The following is a 23,418-nucleotide window of genomic DNA, read 5'->3' on the forward strand; positions in this document are numbered from 1 at the left end:
AGAGCAGGCTCTTAGGGCGGCCAGCGGCAGCGGCACACGTCTACGGCCATACCACCCTGAACGCGCCCGATCTCGTCTGATCTCGGAAGCTAAGCAGGGTCGGGCCTGGTTAGTACTTGGATGGGAGACCGCCTGGGAATACCGGGTGCTGTAGGCTTTTTTTCTTTGCCTTTTCTTTCCCCTTCGGCCTCCCTTCCTCTCCCTTCGCCGCCACAGTCCCCCCCCCCCCGCCCCGCCCCCTCCGCCCCTTGCCCAACAAGGCCTCCTGCAAACGCCCGGTGCCCCCCTGGCCCCTCGCCAGCCGCGCACCGCACCGAGGGTCCCTGTCTCGCAGCTTGTGCCCGCTGCACCGGCAGGCAGCCCCCAGCCCTTCCACCTCACAGCCACCACGCCCACGCACACCCGATCCAGAGGGGCGGGCTGGGGGAGGTGGGGGCGGGCTGGGTGGGCGGAGGCGGCGGCTTCGCAGGGAGGGAAAGGGGGAGGGCGGCGAGGACCGCCCGCGGGCTTGGGGCGGGGGGAGCGCGGGCGGGACGGCACCCCGTCTCGGCAGGCGTGCCCTCCCAAGGTCCTGCGCCTCGGGGCCTCATCCCCGGAGCCCCTAGCCATTCCCTTGGGCCGCCCCGAGTGCACAAGCGCACCGGGCAACCGGCCCCACCTTAGGCCTGGGCCCGCCTCCACCTTCTCCCCACCCGCCCTGGGCTGCGCTCCCGCGCGCGCGGGCATTCCCTTCCTTCCCGCGGAACACCGTCCCTCTGCCCCCAGGCCGGGGGTCCTCGCTCCGTGTGGGCAGGACACAAGATGGCCGACCGCCCGGGGCCTCCCCCGTTGGCACCCGGGACCACCCGTTGGCCCCCGACTCCGTGCTCAGTGTCCCCGCAACAGCGAAGCGCACAGCGAGGCTCGCTCGCTCGGCAAGACGGCGGGAGGGGGCGGCCCTGCACCACGCCCCAAAGCGGCCCCCCAAATAAAGGACGAGAGCAGAGGAGGAATCGCCCGCACGCCCCCAGGCCCAGAGTGGGTCCTGGGCGGGAACGGGAGCAGGGCGGGTCTCCTGAGGCCTTGGCTGCGCGACCTCGGCCCCGGGGGGCTCCTCGGTGCCCAGAGCCCACCCAAGCACGACCACCCTCCCGAGGAGGGCTAGCTGCCTAGCCAACACAGTCTCTTCCTCTGTGTGTGTGTGTGTGTGTGTGTGGTGTGTGTGTGGTGTGTGTGGTGTGTGTGTGGTGTGTGTGTCTGTTTCTGGGGTGTGCCCCTGTGTCTCCGTCCCTGTCCGCATCCAGGTCAGGGTCCGCGTCTGTCTGTCTTGGGGCCAGAGCGGGGGTGTGTGTTGGATACTCTGTCTGTGTTCTCCCTCTCTGTCCCTCTCTTCCTCTCTGTCTACATCTCCGTCCGTCCGTCCGTCCGTGTCTCTGTCTTTCCCCGTGGGTCTGTGCGTCTGTCTATGCCAGCCGGCTTCTGGTGTCCCTCAGTCGGGTCCTCTTGTCGGTGGGTGGGCAGGGGAAGGGTGGCGGAGGAAGGGCGACGGGGTTGGGCTGATGAGGAGGGTCCCTGGGGGCGCCGGTGGCTCCGGGTTGGCTTGGAGCCAGGCGGGGTGGAGAGGCAGAAAGGCCTGGTGGCCGGCCTGGCTTGGCCTAGGGCGACGGGTGGGACGCTGGGGGTGGGGGGCGCGGAAAACACCTCAGGGGCCGCGCCCACCGCGCCCCGCCCCGACGCTTCCCTTTGCCATGCCGGTAGCCAGGAGGCGGTGGGGCGGCGGCGGCCCCCGGGACTGGAGAGTCCCCGGCAGGGAGAGCGCCCGGACTTCCACGACTGCGGGGCACCGGAGGGGCCACGTCCCCTGGGCGGCTGGCAGGCAGGCAGGTGCAAGGCGCAGGGCAGGCGGGGTTCGGGTGAGGGCTGAGGAGGGGCACGGCTGGGCCCGGGAGGCGCAGAGCAGGCTCTTAGGGCGGCCAGCGGCAGCCGCACACGTCTACGGCCATACCACCCTGAACGCGCCCGATCTCGTCTGATCTCGGAAGCTAAGCAGGGTCGGGCCTGGTTAGTACTTGGATGGGAGACCGCCTGGGAATACCGGGTGCTGTAGGCTTTTTTCTTTGCCTTTTCTTTCCCCTTGGGCCACCCTTCCCATACCTTTACCGCCACAGCACCCCGCCCCCTTGCCCAACTAGGCTTCCTCCAAACGCCCCGTGCCCCCCTGGCCCCTCGCCAGCCGCGCACCGCACCGCGAGTCCCTGGCTCGCAGCAGGTGCCCCCTGCAGGGGCAGGCGTCTTCCAGCCAGCCCTTGGGCCTCCAAGCCACCACGCCCACGCACACCGGATCCAGAGGGGTGGGCTGGGGGTCGATGGGGGCGGGCGGGGTGGGCGAAGGCGACGCCTTCGGAGGGAGGGAACGCGGGAGGGCGACGATGACCCTGGCACCGATGGGCCGGGGCCAGCGCGGGCCGGACGGCACCCGCTCTGGGCAGGCGTGTCCTCCCATGGTCCTGCGCCTCGGGCCCTCATCCCCAGATCCCCTAGCCATTCCATCGGGCCGCCCGGAGCGCACGACCGCACTGGGCAACTGGCCCCACCTTAGGCCTGGGCCCGCCTCCACCTTGTCCCCAGCAGCCCTGGGGTGCGCTCCCACCCGCGGGCATTCCCTTCCTTCCCTTGGAACACCGTCCCTTTGCCCCCGTGCCGGGGGTCCCCGCTCCGGGTGGGCAGGACACAAGATGGCCGGTCGCCCGGGGCCTCCCCCCTTGGCGCCCGGGACCACCCGCTGGCACCAGAATCCGTGCTTAGTCTCCCTGCAACAGCGAAGCGAAGACCGAGGCTCGCTCGCTCAGCAAGATGGGGAGAGGGGGGCGCCCTGCACCTCGCCCCAAAGCAGCCCCCCATATAAAGGACGACAGCAGAGGAGGAATCGCCCACATGCCCCGAGGACCAGAGTGGGTCCAGGGCGGGAACGGGAGCAGAGCGGGTCTCGTGACGCCTTGGCTGCGCATCTCGGCCCCGAGGGGCTCCTCGGTGCCCAGAGCCCACCCAAGCACGACCACCCTCCCGAGGGCTAGCTGCCTAGCCAACACAGTCTCCTCCTGTTTGTGTGTGTGGGGGGGCGGGGGGATGGGTGGGGGGGTGGGTGGGGGTGTGGGGGTGTGGGGGTGTGTGGGGTGTGTGGGGTGTGGGGTGTGGGGTGGGGGGTGTGTGTCTGTTTCTGTGGTGTGCCCCTGTGTCTCCGTCCCTGTCCGCATCCAGGTCAGGGTCCGCGTCTGTCTGTCTTGGGGCCAGAGCGGGGGCGTGTGTTGGATACTCTGTCTGTGTCTCCCTCTCTGTCTCTCTCTTCCTCTCTGTCTACATCTCCGTCCGTCCGTGTCTCTGTCTTTCCCCGTGGGTCTGTGCGTCTGTCTATGCCAGCCGGCTTCTGGTGTCCCTCAGTCGGGTCCTCTTGTCGGTGGGTGGGCAGGGGAAGGGTGGCGGAGGAAGGGCGACGGGGTTGGGCTGATGAGGAGGGTCCCTGGGGGCGCCGGTGGCTCCGGGTTGGCTTGGAACCAGGCCGGGGTGGAGAGGCGGAAGGGCCTGGTGGCGGGCCTGGCTTGCCCTAAGGGCGGCGGGTGGGGCGCCGGGGGTGGGGGGGCGCGGAGAACAGCGCGCGGGCCACGCCCCCCGCGCCCCGACGCTCCCCTTGGCCCTCTCGGGAGCCAGGCGGCGGCCCCCGGGTCTGGAGAGTATCGGGCCGTGAGAGCGCTCGGTGTTCCGCGACTGCGGGGCGCTGGAGGCGCCACGTCCTCTGGGCGGTTTGGCAGGCAGGCAGGTGCAAGGCACAGGGCAGGCGTGGGGCGGTTGGGGGCTGAGGAGGGGCACGGCTGCGGCCCGGAGGCGCAGAGCAGGCTCTTAGGGCGGCCAGCGGCAGCGGCACACGTCTACGGCCATACCACCCTGAACGCGCCCGATCTCGTCTGATCTCGGAAGCTAAGCAGGGTCGGGCCTGGTTAGTACTTGGATGGGAGACCGCCTGGGAATACCGGGTGCTGTAGGCTTTTTTTCTTTGCCTTTTCTTTCCCCTTCGGCCTCCCTTCCTCTCCCTTCGCCGCCACAGTCCCCCCCCCCCCGCCCCGCCCCCTCCGCCCCTTGCCCAACAAGGCCTCCTGCAAACGCCCGGTGCCCCCCTGGCCCCTCGCCAGCCGCGCACCGCACCGAGGGTCCCTGTCTCGCAGCTTGTGCCCGCTGCACCGGCAGGCAGCCCCCAGCCCTTCCACCTCACAGCCACCACGCCCACGCACACCCGATCCAGAGGGGCGGGCTGGGGGAGGTGGGGGCGGGCTGGGTGGGCGGAGGCGGCGGCTTCGCAGGGAGGGAAAGGGGGAGGGCGGCGAGGACCGCCCGCGGGCTTGGGGCGGGGGGAGCGCGGGCGGGACGGCACCCCGTCTCGGCAGGCGTGCCCTCCCAAGGTCCTGCGCCTCGGGGCCTCATCCCCGGAGCCCCTAGCCATTCCCTTGGGCCGCCCCGAGTGCACAAGCGCACCGGGCAACCGGCCCCACCTTAGGCCTGGGCCCGCCTCCACCTTCTCCCCACCCGCCCTGGGCTGCGCTCCCGCGCGCGCGGGCATTCCCTTCCTTCCCGCGGAACACCGTCCCTCTGCCCCCAGGCCGGGGGTCCTCGCTCCGTGTGGGCAGGACACAAGATGGCCGACCGCCCGGGGCCTCCCCCGTTGGCACCCGGGACCACCCGTTGGCCCCCGACTCCGTGCTCAGTGTCCCCGCAACAGCGAAGCGCACAGCGAGGCTCGCTCGCTCGGCAAGACGGCGGGAGGGGGCGGCCCTGCACCACGCCCCAAAGCGGCCCCCCAAATAAAGGACGAGAGCAGAGGAGGAATCGCCCGCACGCCCCCAGGCCCAGAGTGGGTCCTGGGCGGGAACGGGAGCAGGGCGGGTCTCCTGAGGCCTTGGCTGCGCGACCTCGGCCCCGGGGGGCTCCTCGGTGCCCAGAGCCCACCCAAGCACGACCACCCTCCCGAGGAGGGCTAGCTGCCTAGCCAACACAGTCTCTTCCTCTGTGTGTGTGTGTGTGTGTGTGTGTGGTGTGTGTGTGGTGTGTGTGGTGTGTGTGTGGTGTGTGTGTCTGTTTCTGGGGTGTGCCCCTGTGTCTCCGTCCCTGTCCGCATCCAGGTCAGGGTCCGCGTCTGTCTGTCTTGGGGCCAGAGCGGGGGTGTGTGTTGGATACTCTGTCTGTGTTCTCCCTCTCTGTCCCTCTCTTCCTCTCTGTCTACATCTCCGTCCGTCCGTCCGTCCGTGTCTCTGTCTTTCCCCGTGGGTCTGTGCGTCTGTCTATGCCAGCCGGCTTCTGGTGTCCCTCAGTCGGGTCCTCTTGTCGGTGGGTGGGCAGGGGAAGGGTGGCGGAGGAAGGGCGACGGGGTTGGGCTGATGAGGAGGGTCCCTGGGGGCGCCGGTGGCTCCGGGTTGGCTTGGAGCCAGGCGGGGTGGAGAGGCAGAAAGGCCTGGTGGCCGGCCTGGCTTGGCCTAGGGCGACGGGTGGGACGCTGGGGGTGGGGGTGGGGGTGGGGGGCGCGGAAAACACCTCAGGGGCCGCGCCCACCGCGCCCCGCCCCGACGCTTCCCTTTGCCATGCCGGTAGCCAGGAGGCGGTGGGGCGGCGGCGGCCCCCGGGACTGGAGAGTCCCCGGCAGGGAGAGCGCCCGGACTTCCACGACTGCGGGGCACCGGAGGGGCCACGTCCCCTGGGCGGCTGGCAGGCAGGCAGGTGCAAGGCGCAGGGCAGGCGGGGTTCGGGTGAGGGCTGAGGAGGGGCACGGCTGGGCCCGGGAGGCGCAGAGCAGGCTCTTAGGGCGGCCAGCGGCAGCCGCACACGTCTACGGCCATACCACCCTGAACGCGCCCGATCTCGTCTGATCTCGGAAGCTAAGCAGGGTCGGGCCTGGTTAGTACTTGGATGGGAGACCGCCTGGGAATACCGGGTGCTGTAGGCTTTTTTCTTTGCCTTTTCTTTCCCCTTGGGCCACCCTTCCCATACCTTTACCGCCACAGCACCCCGCCCCCTTGCCCAACTAGGCTTCCTCCAAACGCCCCGTGCCCCCCTGGCCCCTCGCCAGCCGCGCACCGCACCGCGAGTCCCTGGCTCGCAGCAGGTGCCCCCTGCAGGGGCAGGCGTCTTCCAGCCAGCCCTTGGGCCTCCAAGCCACCACGCCCACGCACACCGGATCCAGAGGGCTGGGCTGGGGGTCGATGGGGGCGGGCGGGGTGGGCGAAGGCGACGCCTTCGGAGGGAGGGAACGCGGGAGGGCGACGAAGACCCTGGCACCGATGGGCCGGGGCCAGCGCGGGCCGGACGGCACCCGCTCTGGGCAGGCGTGTCCTCCCATGGTCCTGCGCCTCGGGCCCTCATCCCCAGATCCCCTAGCCATTCCATCGGGCCGCCCGGAGCGCACGACCGCACTGGGCAACTGGCCCCACCTTAGGCCTGGGCCCGCCTCCACCTTGTCCCCAGCAGCCCTGGGGTGCGCTCCCACCCGCGGGCATTCCCTTCCTTCCCTTGGAACACCGTCCCTTTGCCCCCGTGCCGGGGGTCCCCGCTCCGGGTGGGCAGGACACAAGATGGCCGGTCGCCCGGGGCCTCCCCCCTTGGCGCCCGGGACCACCCGCTGGCACCAGAATCCGTGCTTAGTCTCCCTGCAACAGCGAAGCGAAGACCGAGGCTCGCTCGCTCAGCAAGATGGGGAGAGGGGGGCGCCCTGCACCTCGCCCCAAAGCAGCCCCCCATATAAAGGACGACAGCAGAGGAGGAATCGCCCACATGCCCCGAGGACCAGAGTGGGTCCAGGGCGGGAACGGGAGCAGAGCGGGTCTCGTGACGCCTTGGCTGCGCATCTCGGCCCCGAGGGGCTCCTCGGTGCCCAGAGCCCACCCAAGCACGACCACCCTCCCGAGGGCTAGCTGCCTAGCCAACACAGTCTCCTCCTGTTTGTGTGTGTGGGGGGGCGGGGGGATGGGTGGGGGGGTGGGTGGGGGTGTGGGGGTGTGGGGGTGTGTGGGGTGTGTGGGGTGTGGGGTGTGGGGTGGGGGGTGTGTGTCTGTTTCTGTGGTGTGCCCCTGTGTCTCCGTCCCTGTCCGCATCCAGGTCAGGGTCCGCGTCTGTCTGTCTTGGGGCCAGAGCGGGGGCGTGTGTTGGATACTCTGTCTGTGTCTCCCTCTCTGTCTCTCTCTTCCTCTCTGTCTACATCTCCGTCCGTCCGTGTCTCTGTCTTTCCCCGTGGGTCTGTGCGTCTGTCTATGCCAGCCGGCTTCTGGTGTCCCTCAGTCGGGTCCTCTTGTCGGTGGGTGGGCAGGGGAAGGGTGGCGGAGGAAGGGCGACGGGGTTGGGCTGATGAGGAGGGTCCCTGGGGGCGCCGGTGGCTCCGGGTTGGCTTGGAACCAGGCCGGGGTGGAGAGGCGGAAGGGCCTGGTGGCGGGCCTGGCTTGCCCTAAGGGCGGCGGGTGGGGCGCCGGGGGTGGGGGGGCGCGGAGAACAGCGCGCGGGCCACGCCCCCCGCGCCCCGACGCTCCCCTTGGCCCTCTCGGGAGCCAGGCGGCGGCCCCCGGGTCTGGAGAGTATCGGGCCGTGAGAGCGCTCGGTGTTCCGCGACTGCGGGGCGCTGGAGGCGCCACGTCCTCTGGGCGGTTTGGCAGGCAGGCAGGTGCAAGGCACAGGGCAGGCGTGGGGCGGTTGGGGGCTGAGGAGGGGCACGGCTGCGGCCCGGAGGCGCAGAGCAGGCTCTTAGGGCGGCCAGCGGCAGCGGCACACGTCTACGGCCATACCACCCTGAACGCGCCCGATCTCGTCTGATCTCGGAAGCTAAGCAGGGTCGGGCCTGGTTAGTACTTGGATGGGAGACCGCCTGGGAATACCGGGTGCTGTAGGCTTTTTTTCTTTGCCTTTTCTTTCCCCTTCGGCCTCCCTTCCTCTCCCTTCGCCGCCACAGTCCCCCCCCCCCCCGCCCCGCCCCCTCCGCCCCTTGCCCAACAAGGCCTCCTGCAAACGCCCGGTGCCCCCCTGGCCCCTCGCCAGCCGCGCACCGCACCGAGGGTCCCTGTCTCGCAGCTTGTGCCCGCTGCACCGGCAGGCAGCCCCCAGCCCTTCCACCTCACAGCCACCACGCCCACGCACACCCGATCCAGAGGGGCGGGCTGGGGGAGGTGGGGGCGGGCTGGGTGGGCGGAGGCGGCGGCTTCGCAGGGAGGGAAAGGGGGAGGGCGGCGAGGACCGCCCGCGGGCTTGGGGCGGGGGGAGCGCGGGCGGGACGGCACCCCGTCTCGGCAGGCGTGCCCTCCCAAGGTCCTGCGCCTCGGGGCCTCATCCCCGGAGCCCCTAGCCATTCCCTTGGGCCGCCCCGAGTGCACAAGCGCACCGGGCAACCGGCCCCACCTTAGGCCTGGGCCCGCCTCCACCTTCTCCCCACCCGCCCTGGGCTGCGCTCCCGCGCGCGCGGGCATTCCCTTCCTTCCCGCGGAACACCGTCCCTCTGCCCCCAGGCCGGGGGTCCTCGCTCCGTGTGGGCAGGACACAAGATGGCCGACCGCCCGGGGCCTCCCCCGTTGGCACCCGGGACCACCCGTTGGCCCCCGACTCCGTGCTCAGTGTCCCCGCAACAGCGAAGCGCACAGCGAGGCTCGCTCGCTCGGCAAGACGGCGGGAGGGGGCGGCCCTGCACCACGCCCCAAAGCGGCCCCCCAAATAAAGGACGAGAGCAGAGGAGGAATCGCCCGCACGCCCCCAGGCCCAGAGTGGGTCCTGGGCGGGAACGGGAGCAGGGCGGGTCTCCTGAGGCCTTGGCTGCGCGACCTCGGCCCCGGGGGGCTCCTCGGTGCCCAGAGCCCACCCAAGCACGACCACCCTCCCGAGGAGGGCTAGCTGCCTAGCCAACACAGTCTCTTCCTCTGTGTGTGTGTGTGTGTGTGTGTGGTGTGTGTGTGGTGTGTGTGGTGTGTGTGTGGTGTGTGTGTCTGTTTCTGGGGTGTGCCCCTGTGTCTCCGTCCCTGTCCGCATCCAGGTCAGGGTCCGCGTCTGTCTGTCTTGGGGCCAGAGCGGGGGTGTGTGTTGGATACTCTGTCTGTGTTCTCCCTCTCTGTCCCTCTCTTCCTCTCTGTCTACATCTCCGTCCGTCCGTCCGTCCGTGTCTCTGTCTTTCCCCGTGGGTCTGTGCGTCTGTCTATGCCAGCCGGCTTCTGGTGTCCCTCAGTCGGGTCCTCTTGTCGGTGGGTGGGCAGGGGAAGGGTGGCGGAGGAAGGGCGACGGGGTTGGGCTGATGAGGAGGGTCCCTGGGGGCGCCGGTGGCTCCGGGTTGGCTTGGAGCCAGGCGGGGTGGAGAGGCAGAAAGGCCTGGTGGCCGGCCTGGCTTGGCCTAGGGCGACGGGTGGGACGCTGGGGGTGGGGGGCGCGGAAAACACCTCAGGGGCCGCGCCCACCGCGCCCCGCCCCGACGCTTCCCTTTGCCATGCCGGTAGCCAGGAGGCGGTGGGGCGGCGGCGGCCCCCGGGACTGGAGAGTCCCCGGCAGGGAGAGCGCCCGGACTTCCACGACTGCGGGGCACCGGAGGGGCCACGTCCCCTGGGCGGCTGGCAGGCAGGCAGGTGCAAGGCGCAGGGCAGGCGGGGTTCGGGTGAGGGCTGAGGAGGGGCACGGCTGGGCCCGGGAGGCGCAGAGCAGGCTCTTAGGGCGGCCAGCGGCAGCCGCACACGTCTACGGCCATACCACCCTGAACGCGCCCGATCTCGTCTGATCTCGGAAGCTAAGCAGGGTCGGGCCTGGTTAGTACTTGGATGGGAGACCGCCTGGGAATACCGGGTGCTGTAGGCTTTTTTCTTTGCCTTTTCTTTCCCCTTGGGCCACCCTTCCCATACCTTTACCGCCACAGCACCCCGCCCCCTTGCCCAACTAGGCTTCCTCCAAACGCCCCGTGCCCCCCTGGCCCCTCGCCAGCCGCGCACCGCACCGCGAGTCCCTGGCTCGCAGCAGGTGCCCCCTGCAGGGGCAGGCGTCTTCCAGCCAGCCCTTGGGCCTCCAAGCCACCACGCCCACGCACACCGGATCCAGAGGGGTGGGCTGGGGGTCGATGGGGGCGGGCGGGGTGGGCGAAGGCGACGCCTTCGGAGGGAGGGAACGTGGGAGGGCGACGATGACCCTGGCACCGATGGGCCGGGGCCAGCGCGGGCCGGACGGCACCCGCTCTGGGCAGGCGTGTCCTCCCATGGTCCTGCGCCTCGGGCCCTCATCCCCAGATCCCCTAGCCATTCCATCGGGCCGCCCGGAGCGCACGACCGCACTGGGCAACTGGCCCCACCTTAGGCCTGGGCCCGCCTCCACCTTGTCCCCAGCAGCCCTGGGGTGCGCTCCCACCCGCGGGCATTCCCTTCCTTCCCTTGGAACACCGTCCCTTTGCCCCCGTGCCGGGGGTCCCCGCTCCGGGTGGGCAGGACACAAGATGGCCGGTCGCCCGGGGCCTCCCCCCTTGGCGCCCGGGACCACCCGCTGGCACCAGAATCCGTGCTTAGTCTCCCTGCAACAGCGAAGCGAAGACCGAGGCTCGCTCGCTCAGCAAGATGGGGAGAGGGGGGCGCCCTGCACCTCGCCCCAAAGCAGCCCCCCATATAAAGGACGACAGCAGAGGAGGAATCGCCCACATGCCCCGAGGACCAGAGTGGGTCCAGGGCGGGAACGGGAGCAGAGCGGGTCTCGTGACGCCTTGGCTGCGCATCTCGGCCCCGAGGGGCTCCTCGGTGCCCAGAGCCCACCCAAGCACGACCACCCTCCCGAGGGCTAGCTGCCTAGCCAACACAGTCTCCTCCTGTTTGTGTGTGTGGGGGGGCGGGGGGATGGGTGGGGGGGTGGGTGGGGGTGTGGGGGTGTGGGGGTGTGTGGGGTGTGTGGGGTGTGGGGTGTGGGGTGGGGGGTGTGTGTCTGTTTCTGTGGTGTGCCCCTGTGTCTCCGTCCCTGTCCGCATCCAGGTCAGGGTCCGCGTCTGTCTGTCTTGGGGCCAGAGCGGGGGCGTGTGTTGGATACTCTGTCTGTGTCTCCCTCTCTGTCTCTCTCTTCCTCTCTGTCTACATCTCCGTCCGTCCGTGTCTCTGTCTTTCCCCGTGGGTCTGTGCGTCTGTCTATGCCAGCCGGCTTCTGGTGTCCCTCAGTCGGGTCCTCTTGTCGGTGGGTGGGCAGGGGAAGGGTGGCGGAGGAAGGGCGACGGGGTTGGGCTGATGAGGAGGGTCCCTGGGGGCGCCGGTGGCTCCGGGTTGGCTTGGAACCAGGCCGGGGTGGAGAGGCGGAAGGGCCTGGTGGCGGGCCTGGCTTGCCCTAAGGGCGGCGGGTGGGGCGCCGGGGGTGGGGGGGCGCGGAGAACAGCGCGCGGGCCACGCCCCCCGCGCCCCGACGCTCCCCTTGGCCCTCTCGGGAGCCAGGCGGCGGCCCCCGGGTCTGGAGAGTATCGGGCCGTGAGAGCGCTCGGTGTTCCGCGACTGCGGGGCGCTGGAGGCGCCACGTCCTCTGGGCGGTTTGGCAGGCAGGCAGGTGCAAGGCACAGGGCAGGCGTGGGGCGGTTGGGGGCTGAGGAGGGGCACGGCTGCGGCCCGGAGGCGCAGAGCAGGCTCTTAGGGCGGCCAGCGGCAGCGGCACACGTCTACGGCCATACCACCCTGAACGCGCCCGATCTCGTCTGATCTCGGAAGCTAAGCAGGGTCGGGCCTGGTTAGTACTTGGATGGGAGACCGCCTGGGAATACCGGGTGCTGTAGGCTTTTTTTCTTTGCCTTTTCTTTCCCCTTCGGCCTCCCTTCCTCTCCCTTCGCCGCCACAGTCCCCCCCCCCCCGCCCCGCCCCCTCCGCCCCTTGCCCAACAAGGCCTCCTGCAAACGCCCGGTGCCCCCCTGGCCCCTCGCCAGCCGCGCACCGCACCGAGGGTCCCTGTCTCGCAGCTTGTGCCCGCTGCACCGGCAGGCAGCCCCCCCAGCCCTTCCACCTCACAGCCACCACGCCCACGCACACCCGATCCAGAGGGGCGGGCTGGGGGAGGTGGGGGCGGGCTGGGTGGGCGGAGGCGGCGGCTTCGCAGGGAGGGAAAGGGGGAGGGCGGCGAGGACCGCCCGCGGGCTTGGGGCGGGGGGAGCGCGGGCGGGACGGCACCCCGTCTCGGCAGGCGTGCCCTCCCAAGGTCCTGCGCCTCGGGGCCTCATCCCCGGAGCCCCTAGCCATTCCCTTGGGCCGCCCCGAGTGCACAAGCGCACCGGGCAACCGGCCCCACCTTAGGCCTGGGCCCGCCTCCACCTTCTCCCCACCCGCCCTGGGCTGCGCTCCCGCGCGCGCGGGCATTCCCTTCCTTCCCGCGGAACACCGTCCCTCTGCCCCCAGGCCGGGGGTCCTCGCTCCGTGTGGGCAGGACACAAGATGGCCGACCGCCCGGGGCCTCCCCCGTTGGCACCCGGGACCACCCGTTGGCCCCCGACTCCGTGCTCAGTGTCCCCGCAACAGCGAAGCGCACAGCGAGGCTCGCTCGCTCGGCAAGACGGCGGGAGGGGGCGGCCCTGCACCACGCCCCAAAGCGGCCCCCCAAATAAAGGACGAGAGCAGAGGAGGAATCGCCCGCACGCCCCCAGGCCCAGAGTGGGTCCTGGGCGGGAACGGGAGCAGGGCGGGTCTCCTGAGGCCTTGGCTGCGCGACCTCGGCCCCGGGGGGCTCCTCGGTGCCCAGAGCCCACCCAAGCACGACCACCCTCCCGAGGAGGGCTAGCTGCCTAGCCAACACAGTCTCTTCCTCTGTGTGTGTGTGTGTGTGTGTGTGGTGTGTGTGTGGTGTGTGTGGTGTGTGTGTGGTGTGTGTGTCTGTTTCTGGGGTGTGCCCCTGTGTCTCCGTCCCTGTCCGCATCCAGGTCAGGGTCCGCGTCTGTCTGTCTTGGGGCCAGAGCGGGGGTGTGTGTTGGATACTCTGTCTGTGTTCTCCCTCTCTGTCCCTCTCTTCCTCTCTGTCTACATCTCCGTCCGTCCGTCCGTCCGTGTCTCTGTCTTTCCCCGTGGGTCTGTGCGTCTGTCTATGCCAGCCGGCTTCTGGTGTCCCTCAGTCGGGTCCTCTTGTCGGTGGGTGGGCAGGGGAAGGGTGGCGGAGGAAGGGCGACGGGGTTGGGCTGATGAGGAGGGTCCCTGGGGGCGCCGGTGGCTCCGGGTTGGCTTGGAGCCAGGCGGGGTGGAGAGGCAGAAAGGCCTGGTGGCCGGCCTGGCTTGGCCTAGGGCGACGGGTGGGACGCTGGGGGTGGGGGGCGCGGAAAACACCTCAGGGGCCGCGCCCACCGCGCCCCGCCCCGACGCTTCCCTTTGCCATGCCGGTAGCCAGGAGGCGGTGGGGCGGCGGCGGCCCCCGGGACTGGAGAGTCCCCGGCAGGGAGAGCGCCCGGACTTCCACGACTGCGGGGCACCGGAGGGGCCACGTCCCCTGGGCGGCTGGCAGGCAGGCAGGTGCAAGGCGCAGGGCAGGCGGGGTTCGGGTGAGGGCTGAGGAGGGGCACGGCTGGGCCCGGGAGGCGCAGAGCAGGCTCTTAGGGCGGCCAGCGGCAGCCGCACACGTCTACGGCCATACCACCCTGAACGCGCCCGATCTCGTCTGATCTCGGAAGCTAAGCAGGGTCGGGCCTGGTTAGTACTTGGATGGGAGACCGCCTGGGAATACCGGGTGCTGTAGGCTTTTTTCTTTGCCTTTTCTTTCCCCTTGGGCCACCCTTCCCATACCTTTACCGCCACAGCACCCCGCCCCCTTGCCCAACTAGGCTTCCTCCAAACGCCCCGTGCCCCCCTGGCCCCTCGCCAGCCGCGCACCGCACCGCGAGTCCCTGGCTCGCAGCAGGTGCCCCCTGCAGGGGCAGGCGTCTTCCAGCCAGCCCTTGGGCCTCCAAGCCACCACGCCCACGCACACCGGATCCAGAGGGCTGGGCTGGGGGTCGATGGGGGCGGGCGGGGTGGGCGAAGGCGACGCCTTCGGAGGGAGGGAACGCGGGAGGGCGACGAAGACCCTGGCACCGATGGGCCGGGGCCAGCGCGGGCCGGACGGCACCCGCTCTGGGCAGGCGTGTCCTCCCATGGTCCTGCGCCTCGGGCCCTCATCCCCACATCCCCTAGCCATTCCATCGGGCCGCCCGGAGCGCACGACCGCACTGGGCAACTGGCCCCACCTTAGGCCTGGGCCCGCCTCCACCTTGTCCCCAGCAGCCCTGGGGTGCGCTCCCACCCGCGGGCATTCCCTTCCTTCCCTTGGAACACCGTCCCTTTGCCCCCGTGCCGGGGGTCCCCGCTCCGGGTGGGCAGGACACAAGATGGCCGGTCGCCCGGGGCCTCCCCCCTTGGCGCCCGGGACCACCCGCTGGCACCAGAATCCGTGCTTAGTCTCCCTGCAACAGCGAAGCGAAGACCGAGGCTCGCTCGCTCAGCAAGATGGGGAGAGGGGGGCGCCCTGCACCTCGCCCCAAAGCAGCCCCCCATATAAAGGACGACAGCAGAGGAGGAATCGCCCACATGCCCCGAGGACCAGAGTGGGTCCAGGGCGGGAACGGGAGCAGAGCGGGTCTCGTGACGCCTTGGCTGCGCATCTCGGCCCCGAGGGGCTCCTCGGTGCCCAGAGCCCACCCAAGCACGACCACCCTCCCGAGGGCTAGCTGCCTAGCCAACACAGTCTCCTCCTGTTTGTGTGTGTGGGGGGGCGGGGGGATGGGTGGGGGGGTGGGTGGGGGTGTGGGGGTGTGGGGGTGTGTGGGGTGTGTGGGGTGTGGGGTGTGGGGTGGGGGGTGTGTGTCTGTTTCTGTGGTGTGCCCCTGTGTCTCCGTCCCTGTCCGCATCCAGGTCAGGGTCCGCGTCTGTCTGTCTTGGGGCCAGAGCGGGGGCGTGTGTTGGATACTCTGTCTGTGTCTCCCTCTCTGTCTCTCTCTTCCTCTCTGTCTACATCTCCGTCCGTCCGTGTCTCTGTCTTTCCCCGTGGGTCTGTGCGTCTGTCTATGCCAGCCGGCTTCTGGTGTCCCTCAGTCGGGTCCTCTTGTCGGTGGGTGGGCAGGGGAAGGGTGGCGGAGGAAGGGCGACGGGGTTGGGCTGATGAGGAGGGTCCCTGGGGGCGCCGGTGGCTCCGGGTTGGCTTGGAACCAGGCCGGGGTGGAGAGGCGGAAGGGCCTGGTGGCGGGCCTGGCTTGCCCTAAGGGCGGCGGGTGGGGCGCCGGGGGTGGGGGGGCGCGGAGAACAGCGCGCGGGCCACGCCCCCCGCGCCCCGACGCTCCCCTTGGCCCTCTCGGGAGCCAGGCGGCGGCCCCCGGGTCTGGAGAGTATCGGGCCGTGAGAGCGCTCGGTGTTCCGCGACTGCGGGGCGCTGGAGGCGCCACGTCCTCTGGGCGGTTTGGCAGGCAGGCAGGTGCAAGGCACAGGGCAGGCGTGGGGCGGTTGGGGGCTGAGGAGGGGCACGGCTGCGGCCCGGAGGCGCAGAGCAGGCTCTTAGGGCGGCCAGCGGCAGCGGCACACGTCTACGGCCATACCACCCTGAACGCGCCCGATCTCGTCTGATCTCGGAAGCTAAGCAGGGTCGGGCCTGGTTAGTACTTGGATGGGAGACCGCCTGGGAATACCGGGTGCTGTAGGCTTTTTTTCTTTGCCTTTTCTTTCCCCTTCGGCCTCCCTTCCTCTCCCTTCGCCGCCACAGTCCCCCCCCCCCCCGCCCCGCCCCCTCCGCCCCTTGCCCAACAAGGCCTCCTGCAAACGCCCGGTGCCCCCCTGGCCCCTCGCCAGCCGCGCACCGCACCGAGGGTCCCTGTCTCGCAGCTTGTGCCCGCTGCACCGGCAGGCAGCCCCCAGCCCTTCCACCTCACAGCCACCACGCCCACGCACACCCGATCCAGAGGGGCGGGCTGGGGGAGGTGGGGGCGGGCTGGGTGGGCGGAGGCGGCGGCTTCGCAGGGAGGGAAAGGGGGAGGGCGGCGAGGACCGCCCGCGGGCTTGGGGCGGGGGGAGCGCGGGCGGGACGGCACCCCGTCTCGGCAGGCGTGCCCTCCCAAGGTCCTGCGCCTCGGGGCCTCATCCCCGGAGCCCCTAGCCATTCCCTTGGGCCGCCCCGAGTGCACAAGCGCACCGGGCAACCGGCCCCACCTTAGGCCTGGGCCCGCCTCCACCTTCTCCCCACCCGCCCTGGGCTGCGCTCCCGCGCGCGCGGGCATTCCCTTCCTTCCCGCGGAACACCGTCCCTCTGCCCCCAGGCCGGGGGTCCTCGCTCCGTGTGGGCAGGACACAAGATGGCCGACCGCCCGGGGCCTCCCCCGTTGGCACCCGGGACCACCCGTTGGCCCCCGACTCCGTGCTCAGTGTCCCCGCAACAGCGAAGCGCACAGCGAGGCTCGCTCGCTCGGCAAGACGGCGGGAGGGGGCGGCCCTGCACCACGCCCCAAAGCGGCCCCCCAAATAAAGGACGAGAGCAGAGGAGGAATCGCCCGCACACCCCCAGGCCCAGAGTGGGTCCTGGGCGGGAACGGGAGCAGGGCGGGTCTCCTGAGGCCTTGGCTGCGCGACCTCGGCCCCGGGGGGCTCCTCGGTGCCCAGAGCCCACCCAAGCACGACCACCCTCCCGAGGAGGGCTAGCTGCCTAGCCAACACAGTCTCTTCCTCTGTGTGTGTGTGTGTGTGTGTGTGGTGTGTGTGTGGTGTGTGTGGTGTGTGTGTGGTGTGTGTGTCTGTTTCTGGGGTGTGCCCCTGTGTCTCCGTCCCTGTCCGCATCCAGGTCAGGGTCCGCGTCTGTCTGTCTTGGGGCCAGAGCGGGGGTGTGTGTTGGATACTCTGTCTGTGTTCTCCCTCTCTGTCCCTCTCTTCCTCTCTGTCTACATCTCCGTCCGTCCGTCCGTCCGTGTCTCTGTCTTTCCCCGTGGGTCTGTGCGTCTGTCTATGCCAGCCGGCTTCTGGTGTCCCTCAGTCGGGTCCTCTTGTCGGTGGGTGGGCAGGGGAAGGGTGGCGGAGGAAGGGCGACGGGGTTGGGCTGATGAGGAGGGTCCCTGGGGGCGCCGGTGGCTCCGGGTTGGCTTGGAGCCAGGCGGGGTGGAGAGGCAGAAAGGCCTGGTGGCCGGCCTGGCTTGGCCTAGGGCGACGGGTGGGACGCTGGGGGTGGGGGGCGCGGAAAACACCTCAGGGGCCGCGCCCACCGCGCCCCGCCCCGACGCTTCCCTTTGCCATGCCGGTAGCCAGGAGGCGGTGGGGCGGCGGCGGCCCCCGGGACTGGAGAGTCCCCGGCAGGGAGAGCGCCCGGACTTCCACGACTGCGGGGCACCGGAGGGGCCACGTCCCCTGGGCGGCTGGCAGGCAGGCAGGTGCAAGGCGCAGGGCAGGCGGGGTTCGGGTGAGGGCTGAGGAGGGGCACGGCTGGGCCCGGGAGGCGCAGAGCAGGCTCTTAGGGCGGCCAGCGGCAGCCGCACACGTCTACGGCCATACCACCCTGAACGCGCCCGATCTCGTCTGATCTCGGAAGCTAAGCAGGGTCGGGCCTGGTTAGTACTTGGATGGGAGACCGCCTGGGAATACCGGGTGCTGTAGGCTTTTTTCTTTGCCTTTTCTTTCCCCTTGGGCCACCCTTCCCATACCTTTACCGCCACAGCACCCCGCCCCCTTGCCCAACTAGGCTTCCTCCAAACGCCCCGTGCCCCCCTGGCCCCTCGCCAGCCGCGCACCGCACCGCGAGTCCCTGGCTCGCAGCAGGTGCCCCCTGCAGGGGCAGGCGTCTTCCAGCCAGCCCTTGGGCCTCCAAGCCACCACGCCCACGCACACCGGATCCAGAGGGGTGGGCTGGGGGTCGATGGGGGCGGGCGGGGTGGGCGAAGGCGACGCCTTCGGAGGGAGGGAACGCGGGAGGGCGACGATGACCCTGGCACCGATGGGCCGGGGCCAGCGCGGGCCGGACGGCACCCGCTCTGGGCAGGCGTGTCCTCCCATGGTCCTGCGCCTCGGGCCCTCATCCCCAGATCCCCTAGCCATTCCATCGGGCCGCCCGGAGCGCACGACCGCACTGGGCAACTGGCCCCACCTTAGGCCTGGGCCCGCCTCCACCTTGTCCCCAGCAGCCCTGGGGTGCGCTCCCACCCGCGGGCATTCCCTTCCTTCCCTTGGAACACCGTCCCTTTGCCCCCGTGCCGGGGGTCCCCGCTCCGGGTGGGCAGGACACAAGATGGCCGGTCGCCCGGGGCCTCCCCCCTTGGCGCCCGGGACCACCCGCTGGCACCAGAATCCGTGCTTAGTCTCCCTGCAACAGCGAAGCGAAGACCGAGGCTCGCTCGCTCAGCAAGATGGGGAGAGGGGGGCGCCCTGCACCTCGCCCCAAAGCAGCCCCCCATATAAAGGACGACAGCAGAGGAGGAATCGCCCACATGCCCCGAGGACCAGAGTGGGTCCAGGGCGGGAACGGGAGCAGAGCGGGTCTCGTGACGCCTTGGCTGCGCATCTCGGCCCCGAGGGGCTCCTCGGTGCCCAGAGCCCACCCAAGCACGACCACCCTCCCGAGGGCTAGCTGCCTAGCCAACACAGTCTCCTCCTGTTTGTGTGTGTGGGGGGGCGGGGGGATGGGTGGGGGGGTGGGTGGGGGTGTGGGGGTGTGGGGGTGTGTGGGGTGTGTGGGGTGTGGGGTGTGGGGTGGGGGGTGTGTGTCTGTTTCTGTGGTGTGCCCCTGTGTCTCCGTCCCTGTCCGCATCCAGGTCAGGGTCCGCGTCTGTCTGTCTTGGGGCCAGAGCGGGGGCGTGTGTTGGATACTCTGTCTGTGTCTCCCTCTCTGTCTCTCTCTTCCTCTCTGTCTACATCTCCGTCCGTCCGTGTCTCTGTCTTTCCCCGTGGGTCTGTGCGTCTGTCTATGCCAGCCGGCTTCTGGTGTCCCTCAGTCGGGTCCTCTTGTCGGTGGGTGGGCAGGGGAAGGGTGGCGGAGGAAGGGCGACGGGGTTGGGCTGATGAGGAGGGTCCCTGGGGGCGCCGGTGGCTCCGGGTTGGCTTGGAACCAGGCCGGGGTGGAGAGGCGGAAGGGCCTGGTGGCGGGCCTGGCTTGCCCTAAGGGCGGCGGGTGGGGCGCCGGGGGTGGGGGGGCGCGGAGAACAGCGCGCGGGCCACGCCCCCCGCGCCCCGACGCTCCCCTTGGCCCTCTCGGGAGCCAGGCGGCGGCCCCCGGGTCTGGAGAGTATCGGGCCGTGAGAGCGCTCGGTGTTCCGCGACTGCGGGGCGCTGGAGGCGCCACGTCCTCTGGGCGGTTTGGCAGGCAGGCAGGTGCAAGGCACAGGGCAGGCGTGGGGCGGTTGGGGGCTGAGGAGGGGCACGGCTGCGGCCCGGAGGCGCAGAGCAGGCTCTTAGGGCGGCCAGCGGCAGCGGCACACGTCTACGGCCATACCACCCTGAACGCGCCCGATCTCGTCTGATCTCGGAAGCTAAGCAGGGTCGGGCCTGGTTAGTACTTGGATGGGAGACCGCCTGGGAATACCGGGTGCTGTAGGCTTTTTTTCTTTGCCTTTTCTTTCCCCTTCGGCCTCCCTTCCTCTCCCTTCGCCGCCACAGTCCCCCCCCCCCCGCCCCGCCCCCTCCGCCCCTTGCCCAACAAGGCCTCCTGCAAACGCCCGGTGCCCCCCTGGCCCCTCGCCAGCCGCGCACCGCACCGAGGGTCCCTGTCTCGCAGCTTGTGCCCGCTGCACCGGCAGGCAGCCCCCAGCCCTTCCACCTCACAGCCACCACGCCCACGCACACCCGATCCAGAGGGGCGGGCTGGGGGAGGTGGGGGCGGGCTGGGTGGGCGGAGGCGGCGGCTTCGCAGGGAGGGAAAGGGGGAGGGCGGCGAGGACCGCCCGCGGGCTTGGGGCGGGGGGAGCGCGGGCGGGACGGCACCCCGTCTCGGCAGGCGTGCCCTCCCAAGGTCCTGCGCCTCGGGGCCTCATCCCCGGAGCCCCTAGCCATTCCCTTGGGCCGCCCCGAGTGCACAAGCGCACCGGGCAACCGGCCCCACCTTAGGCCTGGGCCCGCCTCCACCTTCTCCCCACCCGCCCTGGGCTGCGCTCCCGCGCGCGCGGGCATTCCCTTCCTTCCCGCGGAACACCGTCCCTCTGCCCCCAGGCCGGGGGTCCTCGCTCCGTGTGGGCAGGACACAAGATGGCCGACCGCCCGGGGCCTCCCCCGTTGGCACCCGGGACCACCCGTTGGCCCCCGACTCCGTGCTCAGTGTCCCCGCAACAGCGAAGCGCACAGCGAGGCTCGCTCGCTCGGCAAGACGGCGGGAGGGGGCGGCCCTGCACCACGCCCCAAAGCGGCCCCCCAAATAAAGGACGAGAGCAGAGGAGGAATCGCCCGCACGCCCCCAGGCCCAGAGTGGGTCCTGGGCGGGAACGGGAGCAGGGCGGGTCTCCTGAGGCCTTGGCTGCGCGACCTCGGCCCCGGGGGGCTCCTCGGTGCCCAGAGCCCACCCAAGCACGACCACCCTCCCGAGGAGGGCTAGCTGCCTAGCCAACACAGTCTCTTCCTCTGTGTGTGTGTGTGTGTGTGTGTGGTGTGTGTGTGGTGTGTGTGGTGTGTGTGTGGTGTGTGTGTCTGTTTCTGGGGTGTGCCCCTGTGTCTCCGTCCCTGTCCGCATCCAGGTCAGGGTCCGCGTCTGTCTGTCTTGGGGCCAGAGCGGGGGTGTGTGTTGGATACTCTGTCTGTGTTCTCCCTCTCTGTCCCTCTCTTCCTCTCTGTCTACATCTCCGTCCGTCCGTCCGTCCGTGTCTCTGTCTTTCCCCGTGGGTCTGTGCGTCTGTCTATGCCAGCCGGCTTCTGGTGTCCCTCAGTCGGGTCCTCTTGTCGGTGGGTGGGCAGGGGAAGGGTGGCGGAGGAAGGGCGACGGGGTTGGGCTGATGAGGAGGGTCCCTGGGGGCGCCGGTGGCTCCGGGTTGGCTTGGAGCCAGGCGGGGTGGAGAGGCAGAAAGGCCTGGTGGCCGGCCTGGCTTGGCCTAGGGCGACGGGTGGGACGCTGGGGGTGGGGGGCGCGGAAAACACCTCAGGGGCCGCGCCCACCGCGCCCCGCCCCGACGCTTCCCTTTGCCATGCCGGTAGCCAGGAGGCGGTGGGGCGGCGGCGGCCCCCGGGACTGGAGAGTCCCCGGCAGGGAGAGCGCCCGGACTTCCACGACTGCGGGGCACCGGAGGGGCCACGTCCCCTGGGCGGCTGGCAGGCAGGCAGGTGCAAGGCGCAGGGCAGGCGGGGTTCGGGTGAGGGCTGAGGAGGGGCACGGCTGGGCCCGGGAGGCGCAGAGCAGGCTCTTAGGGCGGCCAGCGGCAGCCGCACACGTCTACGGCCATACCACCCTGAACGCGCCCGATCTCGTCTGATCTCGGAAGCTAAGCAGGGTCGGGCCTGGTTAGTACTTGGATGGGAGACCGCCTGGGAATACCGGGTGCTGTAGGCTTTTTTCTTTGCCTTTTCTTTCCCCTTGGGCCACCCTTCCCATACCTTTACCGCCACAGCACCCCGCCCCCTTGCCCAACTAGGCTTCCTCCAAACGCCCCGTGCCCCCCTGGCCCCTCGCCAGCCGCGCACCGCACCGCGAGTCCCTGGCTCGCAGCAGGTGCCCCCTGCAGGGGCAGGCGTCTTCCAGCCAGCCCTTGGGCCTCCAAGCCACCACGCCCACGCACACCGGATCCAGAGGGGTGGGCTGGGGGTCGATGGGGGCGGGCGGGGTGGGCGAAGGCGACGCCTTCGGAGGGAGGGAACGCGGGAGGGCGACGATGACCCTGGCACCGATGGGCCGGGGCCAGCGCGGGCCGGACGGCACCCGCTCTGGGCAGGCGTGTCCTCCCATGGTCCTGCGCCTCGGGCCCTCATCCCCAGATCCCCTAGCCATTCCATCGGGCCGCCCGGAGCGCACGACCGCACTGGGCAACTGGCCCCACCTTAGGCCTGGGCCCGCCTCCACCTTGTCCCCAGCAGCCCTGGGGTGCGCTCCCACCCGCGGGCATTCCCTTCCTTCCCTTGGAACACCGTCCCTTTGCCCCCGTGCCGGGGGTCCCCGCTCCGGGTGGGCAGGACACAAGATGGCCGGTCGCCCGGGGCCTCCCCCCTTGGCGCCCGGGACCACCCGCTGGCACCAGAATCCGTGCTTAGTCTCCCTGCAACAGCGAAGCGAAGACCGAGGCTCGCTCGCTCAGCAAGATGGGGAGAGGGGGGCGCCCTGCACCTCGCCCCAAAGCAGCCCCCCATATAAAGGACGACAGCAGAGGAGGAATCGCCCACATGCCCCGAGGACCAGAGTGGGTCCAGGGCGGGAACGGGAGCAGAGCGGGTCTCGTGACGCCTTGGCTGCGCATCTCGGCCCCGAGGGGCTCCTCGGTGCCCAGAGCCCACCCAAGCACGACCACCCTCCCGAGGGCTAGCTGCCTAGCCAACACAGTCTCCTCCTGTTTGTGTGTGTGGGGGGGCGGGGGGATGGGTGGGGGGGTGGGTGGGGGTGTGGGGGTGTGGGGGTGTGTGGGGTGTGTGGGGTGTGGGGTGTGGGGTGGGGGGTGTGTGTCTGTTTCTGTGGTGTGCCCCTGTGTCTCCGTCCCTGTCCGCATCCAGGTCAGGGTCCGCGTCTGTCTGTCTTGGGGCCAGAGCGGGGGCGTGTGTTGGATACTCTGTCTGTGTCTCCCTCTCTGTCTCTCTCTTCCTCTCTGTCTACATCTCCGTCCGTCCGTGTCTCTGTCTTTCCCCGTGGGTCTGTGCGTCTGTCTATGCCAGCCGGCTTCTGGTGTCCCTCAGTCGGGTCCTCTTGTCGGTGGGTGGGCAGGGGAAGGGTGGCGGAGGAAGGGCGACGGGGTTGGGCTGATGAGGAGGGTCCCTGGGGGCGCCGGTGGCTCCGGGTTGGCTTGGAACCAGGCCGGGGTGGAGAGGCGGAAGGGCCTGGTGGCGGGCCTGGCTTGCCCTAAGGGCGGCGGGTGGGGCGCCGGGGGTGGGGGGGCGCGGAGAACAGCGCGCGGGCCACGCCCCCCGCGCCCCGACGCTCCCCTTGGCCCTCTCGGGAGCCAGGCGGCGGCCCCCGGGTCTGGAGAGTATCGGGCCGTGAGAGCGCTCGGTGTTCCGCGACTGCGGGGCGCTGGAGGCGCCACGTCCTCTGGGCGGTTTGGCAGGCAGGCAGGTGCAAGGCACAGGGCAGGCGTGGGGCGGTTGGGGGCTGAGGAGGGGCACGGCTGCGGCCCGGAGGCGCAGAGCAGGCTCTTAGGGCGGCCAGCGGCAGCGGCACACGTCTACGGCCATACCACCCTGAACGCGCCCGATCTCGTCTGATCTCGGAAGCTAAGCAGGGTCGGGCCTGGTTAGTACTTGGATGGGAGACCGCCTGGGAATACCGGGTGCTGTAGGCTTTTTTTCTTTGCCTTTTCTTTCCCCTTCGGCCTCCCTTCCTCTCCCTTCGCCGCCACAGTCCCCCCCCCCC

At 70.6% G+C, this 23,418-nt stretch overlaps 13 non-coding genes across 13 annotated transcripts; all 13 read left to right on the forward strand.

Annotated features, from left to right (window-relative positions):
• Positions 1-38: 38 nt before the first annotated feature.
• Positions 39-157, forward strand: LOC135364860 (5S ribosomal RNA). The gene has a single exon (XR_010412668.1). It is a non-coding gene; the product is annotated as a 5S ribosomal RNA (ribosomal RNA).
• A 1,813-nt stretch (positions 158-1,970) lies between these two features.
• LOC135364861 (5S ribosomal RNA) lies at positions 1,971-2,089 on the forward strand. The gene has a single exon (XR_010412669.1). It is a non-coding gene; the product is annotated as a 5S ribosomal RNA (ribosomal RNA).
• A 1,811-nt stretch (positions 2,090-3,900) lies between these two features.
• On the forward strand, positions 3,901-4,019 carry LOC135364862 (5S ribosomal RNA). Its single transcript, XR_010412670.1, has one exon. It is a non-coding gene; the product is annotated as a 5S ribosomal RNA (ribosomal RNA).
• A 1,827-nt stretch (positions 4,020-5,846) lies between these two features.
• On the forward strand, positions 5,847-5,965 carry LOC135364863 (5S ribosomal RNA). The gene has a single exon (XR_010412671.1). It is a non-coding gene; the product is annotated as a 5S ribosomal RNA (ribosomal RNA).
• Positions 5,966-7,776: 1,811 nt separating this feature from the next.
• On the forward strand, positions 7,777-7,895 carry LOC135364865 (5S ribosomal RNA). Its single transcript, XR_010412673.1, has one exon. It is a non-coding gene; the product is annotated as a 5S ribosomal RNA (ribosomal RNA).
• Positions 7,896-9,709: 1,814 nt separating this feature from the next.
• LOC135364866 (5S ribosomal RNA) lies at positions 9,710-9,828 on the forward strand. The gene has a single exon (XR_010412674.1). It is a non-coding gene; the product is annotated as a 5S ribosomal RNA (ribosomal RNA).
• Positions 9,829-11,639: 1,811 nt separating this feature from the next.
• LOC135364867 (5S ribosomal RNA) lies at positions 11,640-11,758 on the forward strand. The gene has a single exon (XR_010412675.1). It is a non-coding gene; the product is annotated as a 5S ribosomal RNA (ribosomal RNA).
• A 1,815-nt stretch (positions 11,759-13,573) lies between these two features.
• LOC135364868 (5S ribosomal RNA) lies at positions 13,574-13,692 on the forward strand. The gene has a single exon (XR_010412676.1). It is a non-coding gene; the product is annotated as a 5S ribosomal RNA (ribosomal RNA).
• Positions 13,693-15,503: 1,811 nt separating this feature from the next.
• Positions 15,504-15,622, forward strand: LOC135364869 (5S ribosomal RNA). The gene has a single exon (XR_010412677.1). It is a non-coding gene; the product is annotated as a 5S ribosomal RNA (ribosomal RNA).
• A 1,814-nt stretch (positions 15,623-17,436) lies between these two features.
• Positions 17,437-17,555, forward strand: LOC135364870 (5S ribosomal RNA). The gene has a single exon (XR_010412678.1). It is a non-coding gene; the product is annotated as a 5S ribosomal RNA (ribosomal RNA).
• A 1,811-nt stretch (positions 17,556-19,366) lies between these two features.
• On the forward strand, positions 19,367-19,485 carry LOC135364871 (5S ribosomal RNA). Its single transcript, XR_010412679.1, has one exon. It is a non-coding gene; the product is annotated as a 5S ribosomal RNA (ribosomal RNA).
• A 1,813-nt stretch (positions 19,486-21,298) lies between these two features.
• On the forward strand, positions 21,299-21,417 carry LOC135364872 (5S ribosomal RNA). Its single transcript, XR_010412680.1, has one exon. It is a non-coding gene; the product is annotated as a 5S ribosomal RNA (ribosomal RNA).
• A 1,811-nt stretch (positions 21,418-23,228) lies between these two features.
• On the forward strand, positions 23,229-23,347 carry LOC135364873 (5S ribosomal RNA). The gene has a single exon (XR_010412681.1). It is a non-coding gene; the product is annotated as a 5S ribosomal RNA (ribosomal RNA).
• The last annotated feature ends 71 nt before the right edge of the window (positions 23,348-23,418 follow it).

The sequence above is a fragment of the Mirounga angustirostris genome, unplaced genomic scaffold (assembly GCF_029215605.1).
Source record: "Mirounga angustirostris isolate CCGP_5_RB_7025 unplaced genomic scaffold, mMirAng1.0.hap1 SCAF_6, whole genome shotgun sequence".
Classification (NCBI taxonomy): Eukaryota; Metazoa; Chordata; class Mammalia; order Carnivora; family Phocidae; genus Mirounga; species Mirounga angustirostris.